Source organism: Odontesthes bonariensis, chromosome 15 (assembly GCF_027942865.1).
Source record: "Odontesthes bonariensis isolate fOdoBon6 chromosome 15, fOdoBon6.hap1, whole genome shotgun sequence".
Taxonomy (NCBI): domain Eukaryota; kingdom Metazoa; phylum Chordata; class Actinopteri; order Atheriniformes; family Atherinopsidae; genus Odontesthes; species Odontesthes bonariensis.
The window spans coordinates 34,323,035-34,329,034 of record NC_134520.1 but is presented as its reverse complement, the minus strand read 5'-3'; the positions used below and the strand labels follow the sequence as shown (position 1 = coordinate 34,329,034).

Sequence of the window (6,000 nt, the reverse complement as noted above, 5' to 3'; positions counted from 1 at the left end):
CTTCTTCCTCTATGTAAAGCGAATTTTTTTAATATTATTCCATTGCAAAAAAAAAGCCATAAGGCTTTTTAACAGTGACTACTGAGTTCTTCTCAAAATGATTGATTGATTTTTTTCAAATTTATTTAGTCATTTATTATCATTATTATTATTATTATTATTATTATTATTATTATTATTGTTATTATTATTAGTTAGTAGTAGTATTTTTATTAGAATTGGTATTATTATTGTTGCTGTTAATATACAATAATTATAAATATTAATTTTTTTTTAGCTTACTGACTAATTTGAATTTCCCCCATTGAGGGATGAATAAAGTACTTTTCTATTCTATTCTCTTCTATTCCTTATAATAGCATTGGTATGATTGCCTCTTAAAAAGATTAGGAGTCTTTTTTTTATTGTTATTATTTATTTTTAATTTTTATGAATGTTCTTTTTTATGTACTTTTCTTCTTTTTTCTTCTTTAATCATTGATTGTCTTTCTATGTGATCTGGACTACGAGTCTTTAATAAAATCTATCTATCTATTAAATATATATACATATATATATATATATATATATATATATATAATTATAATATTATATATTATATATATATAATTATATATATTATATATATTATATATTATATTATATATTATAATTATGATTATAGACAGGAAACATCTCAGGGATTTCACAAAGGTGTAAAACGGGAGAGGCGCGAATGAACCGGCTCCGTCTAATTAGAGCAGGTGTGCGCGCAGGTGTGCGCGCGGGTGTGTGTGTGCGCGGGTGTGTGTGTACGCGCACGCAATCAGCGGGAACCTATTTCAGCTGCGTCACACTGCGGCCCGGCAGCCTAACTGCGACACAAGCCGCCGAACAGAGTTGTTTTCGGGCTGCTGAGGACTGGAAACTAAACCCAACAGGTAAGAAATGAGTTTTATTTGGACACAATGTGGCTTCCGGGTGATGTCGATTTTTTTTTTTTTAAAAAGCGGGTTTTCTGTGCGTGTTTATCACGTAAAGCTGCGTGTTTAAACAGATACAAACTTTAAAGCTAATGCTAATGCTAGCCTACAGCTTTGAGGACGCTCGAGAGCGCCTCTAAAGCAACGCGGTTGATGGCGGTACTGCAGCTTTAAGTCGGCAAAACGCTAAATGCGCCTGTTTGTTTCGGATAAGCCAACAGGTTAAACGTTTATGGAACTGATTGTTTGCAGGTTACAAAGATAAACTTATTTTTCATTCACAAGGGAAACCAAATACAGAAAGTAAGTTTTTTTTATTCCCTCCAAAAACGGTTATTTTCCCCCATGTTCCCACAGATTATTGCCTGGTTTCCAATGAGCCGGCAGGTGTGCCTCATCCATTACTTATTTTCTTTACATGTTTTTTTATATATATATATATATATATATATATATATAAAAACACTTAAAAGATTCAGCCCAATTCATTAAATTTGAATTAGTCCAATTCATACAGAGACAATTAAAAAAGTAGCCTAGCTAAGGACACCAACAGATTGCACTGAAAACTTTCCAATTTGTCTGAACTTGGTGCCAACATCTTGGTTTGATGCTCTTGATTCTCATCAACAGAACTGTGCCGGACTGACGAAGTGGATACGCGTCGCACAGTGGGTGGAGACAAAATGGACGAGAAGCAAAAAGCCAGAGGTACTTGCATCCTGTTTGATCCAACCATGATCTGATAAAATTATCCGACGTTTTACATGAATTCTTGGAATCTGCCTGAAGACAAGATGGTGGAAGTTTAAAGAGGGCATCGAATTACATCTCAAATGGATCAAATGTTGGTCCCAAAGTTAACGAAGTGCTTTAACTGTGTCTATTCAGATATTACACAAGGTCGGCCATCTTGTCTGCAGCCAGATGCCTCCTGAGTTTTTATGTAAATCAGTTTAATATAATTGTAAAAAAATCATCGGAGCAGATCTGTTCTGCCTGAAGACAATGGGTTATATTTAGAGAAGTTTCACTGTTTATGTTGGATGATCCCAATGATCAGAAGTTTCTGTTAAATTGCTCTTAAATAGTTCTGATATATCGGAAGAAGCTTTGATATATTTCAGTTTTACGGCTGTAACACGAACGCATCCAGACTTTGTAGCTTAATGGTTACAAACTACACTTCTGAACAAAGTGGAGCTTCAAAACCAATGAAAGATTTAAAAAAAACAAACAAACAAAAAAAAACTCTTAACCCCTTAACGTCTGAATTTATATAGCTGTATAAAAAAAATGTTTTGTGTGTGTTTTAGCCTTTACGTAGATGGTAAATAATGCTGAGATTTTTAATTTCACTTTAGCACAAAAAATAAATAGAAATTTTGCGACAACAGGCCAATTTGGAGTCAATTTGGTATGTTTGGTATGTTGCTTATTTGCAACACCAGGCATAATGGTCAATAATAAGATAACAACAACCCAGTAATATAACAGTGAAAAAACAATGTTTTTTTATTCACCCTTTTTTTTTTTTTTTACATATTTATTTATATAAAGGTTCCTAGGTCCGTAGTGAATATGGACTAACCGGCATTGGGGGAATAAAGATGCTATCTCAGCTGGTAGATTGAGTCAAACGGTTTGTAGCGTATATGCAACAATGGGCGTTAAGGGGTTAAATGTCTCAGTTTGAATGAACCTCTGAACCCAGTTGAGCCACAAAATGCTTCTGTAAAACTTAACACCCTTTTTTTTCCTTCTTCCACAGGCAGAACGTCTGAAGATCTACAACCAGTAAGAACCATTTCTGTGATTTTGGTTGGCCGCCGTGCCGCTCTTTCTGTTCTGTCTCTCTGTGCCTTGATTTGGTGTCACAATGAGGTCTGAGCTTATTGCCCGTCTCAGTAGTCATTTTGTGCCATTAACCCCCCCCTTCCTCCTGCAGGTAGATGAGCGAACTGTAAGTGTTACCCTTCTTTGACACCTTGCACTTAAGCTTAGGCGTTTCTACATCTCTTTTTCGCGCCGCATAGTCCCGCGAATGTTTTCAGGTTGGATCTCCCAAAGGATGTGCTTTTTTTACAGGAGTCAAATTCCTTGTTTGTTTAGTCAAACCTGGCCAATAAAGATTATTCTGATTCTGGTTCTGTGTGAAGACTGGACGACTGGACCTCATCTCAATTTAGTGTCCGTCCAAAAGTACCAATCGGTCGTGTTAAAACGGTTTAGTTGCCGGTTAGTCTGTAAAAAAAAATAGGTTTCGATCATTTGGAGCAGAATTTCATTTCTATTTGGACCATTAAAGGTATGACACACTGTGTAGATAAGTTTTTTTTCAGGTTGGATCTCTAAAAGGTTAGTGGGCTAACGTGTTTTTTCAGGTTGGATCTCAAAAAGGTTAGTGGGTTAACTTTTTTACAGCTGGACGCCTGGACGCCTGGACCTCATCTCAATTTACGGCCTCAAGAAAAAGACCCATCGGTCACGTCTCAACCGTTTAGTTGCTAGTTTGTCCGTAAAGTCGGTTCCGATAAAGTAGAGCAGAATTTCATAAGCATTTGGACCATCGAAAGGTATGCCACAGTATTCCCCCTGTCCACTTATGGCCGCCGCGCCCTTCGTTCCTCTTGGCCGCGGGCCGTTCTATCCCTTTTGGCCGCCGCGCCCTCATCTCTTTGTCTTTCTACACCCAGAGCAGATGCTAACAGACGCGTCCATAGTCCCGTTACTTACTATAACAACCATCGCGCAAAACTGTACAAGTTCTTGATTATAATTAGCTTGTTGCATTAAGTTCAGCCCTCATTGTGTTAAAGGCACAGTTTCTATCTTCTCTCTTTGACTTGGTTAGTTTATACTTGGCTTGTGAGAAACTTGCAATCTAAAAGGCAAGAAGAGTCACAACGCAACTGTGTCATCTTTTAAATTATTTATCTTAATATTGTAGCACCCAAGCATATGAATAATCATTGAAAAAAATAATTTTGGCTCTTCTTGCATCTTTTTGGGTGGGAATACACCAATATTTTTGGAATTGGGCTATTTTTGATCATTTTAGGCAATGTTGCATATTTGCAATTGTGGGCTTTCCTGATTAATTTTGTTCACAAAACCAAGTCATTCTCTGCAGATCGTTTGGCAAAAAAGGTTTTAGTGAAAGTTCACCAGTAACTGCTGCCACAAAATGTATATAATAGACCTTTATTGAACATTCTTAATACAAAGTGCGGAACGCAACCATCATAAACTTTCCATTCAACACATACAACAGATTTCACAGATCTTTGTTGTGAAAAAGTGAAGCACATGTAAAATGCAAAAAATGTGATGTAAATAACAATTTAAATAAAAAGCTTGTTGCATATCTGCAACTGGGTTAACAAGGTTAATGAAAACTTATGAAGCTGTACGGATCTGTAACCGACCTACAGCCAAACAAGACGGCGCGACTGTCGTCTTTAAAATGTTCTTCTGTCTCCGTGACGACCTGTGAAGCTGTACGGATCTTTAACCGACCTACAGCCAAACAAGACGGCGCGACTGTCGTCTTTAAAATGTTCTTCTGTCTCCGTGACGACCTGTGAAGCTGTACGGATCTTTAACCGACCTACAGCCAAACAAGACGGCGCGACTGTGTCGTCTTTAAAATGTTCTTCTGTCTCCGTGACGACCTGTGAAGCTGTACGGATCTTTAACCGACCTACAGCCAAACAAGACGGCGCGACTGTCGTCTTTAAAATGTTCTTCTGTCTCCGTGGCGACCTGTGAAGCTGTACGGATCTTTAACCGACCTACAGCCAAACAAGACGGCACGACTGTCGTCTTTAAAATGTTCTTCTGTCTCGGTGACGACCTGTGAAGCTGTACGGATCTTTAACCGACCTACAGCCAACCAAGACGGCGTGACAGTGTCGTCTTTAAAATGTTCTTCTGTCTCCGTGACGACCTGTGAAACTGTACGGATCTTTAACCGACCTACAGCCAAACAAGATGGCACGACTGTGTCGTCTTTAAAATGTTCTTCTGTCTCCGTGACGACCTGTGAAGCTGTACGGATCTGTAACCGACCTACAGCCAAACAAGATGGCACGACTGTCGTCTTTAAAATGTTCTTCTGTCTCCGTGGCGACCTGTGAAGCTGTACGGATCTTTAACCGACCTACAGCCAAACAAGATGGCGCGACTGTCATCTTTAAAATGTTCTTCTGTCTCCGTGACGACCTGTGAAGCTGTACGGATCTTTAACCGACCTACAGCCAAACAAGACGGCGCGACTGTCATCTTTAAAATGTTCTTCTGTCTCCGTGACGACCTGTGAAGCTGTACGGATCTTTAACCGACCTACAGCCAAAAAAGACGGCGCGACTGTTGTCTTTAAAATGTTTTTCTGTCTCCGTGACGACCTGTGAAGCTGTACGGATCTTTAACCTACCTACAGCCAAACAAGACGGCGCGACTGTGTCGTCTTTAAAATGTTCTTCTGTCTCAGTGACGACCTGTGAAGCTGTACGGATCTTTAACCTACCTACAGCCAAAAAAGACGGCGCGACTGTTGTCTTTAAAATGTTCTTCTGTCTCCGTGACGATCTGTGAAGCTGTACGGATCTTTAACCGACCTACAGCCAAACAAGACGGCGCGACTGTCGTCTTTAAAATGTTCTTCTGTCTCCGTGACGGCCTTTGAAGCTGTACGGATCTTTAACCGACCTACAGCCAAACAAGACGGCGCGACTGTGTCGTCTTTAAAATGTTTTTCTGTCTCCGTGACGACCTGTGAAGCTGTACGGATCTTTAACGGACCTACAGCCAAAAGAGATGGCACGACTGTCGTCTTTAAAATGTTCTTCTGTCTCGGTGGCGACCTGTGAAGCTGTACGGATCTTTAACCGACCTACAGCCAAACAAGACGGCGCGACTGTCGTCTTTAAAATGTTCTTCTGTCTCATTGACGACCTGTGAAGCTGTACGGATCTTTAACCGACCTACAGCCAAACAAGACGGCGCGACTCTGTCGTCTTTAAAATGTTCTTCTGTC

The 6,000-nt window shown here is 39.6% G+C and overlaps 1 long non-coding RNA gene across 1 annotated transcript; it reads left to right on the top strand.

Moving 5' to 3' along the window:
- Positions 1–843: 843 nt before the first annotated feature.
- LOC142399928 (uncharacterized) lies at positions 844–2,812 on the top strand. Its single transcript, XR_012772894.1, has 3 exons — positions 844–920; positions 1,596–1,673; positions 2,734–2,812. It is a non-coding gene; the product is annotated as an uncharacterized LOC142399928 (long non-coding RNA).
- Positions 2,813–6,000: the final 3,188 nt, after the last annotated feature.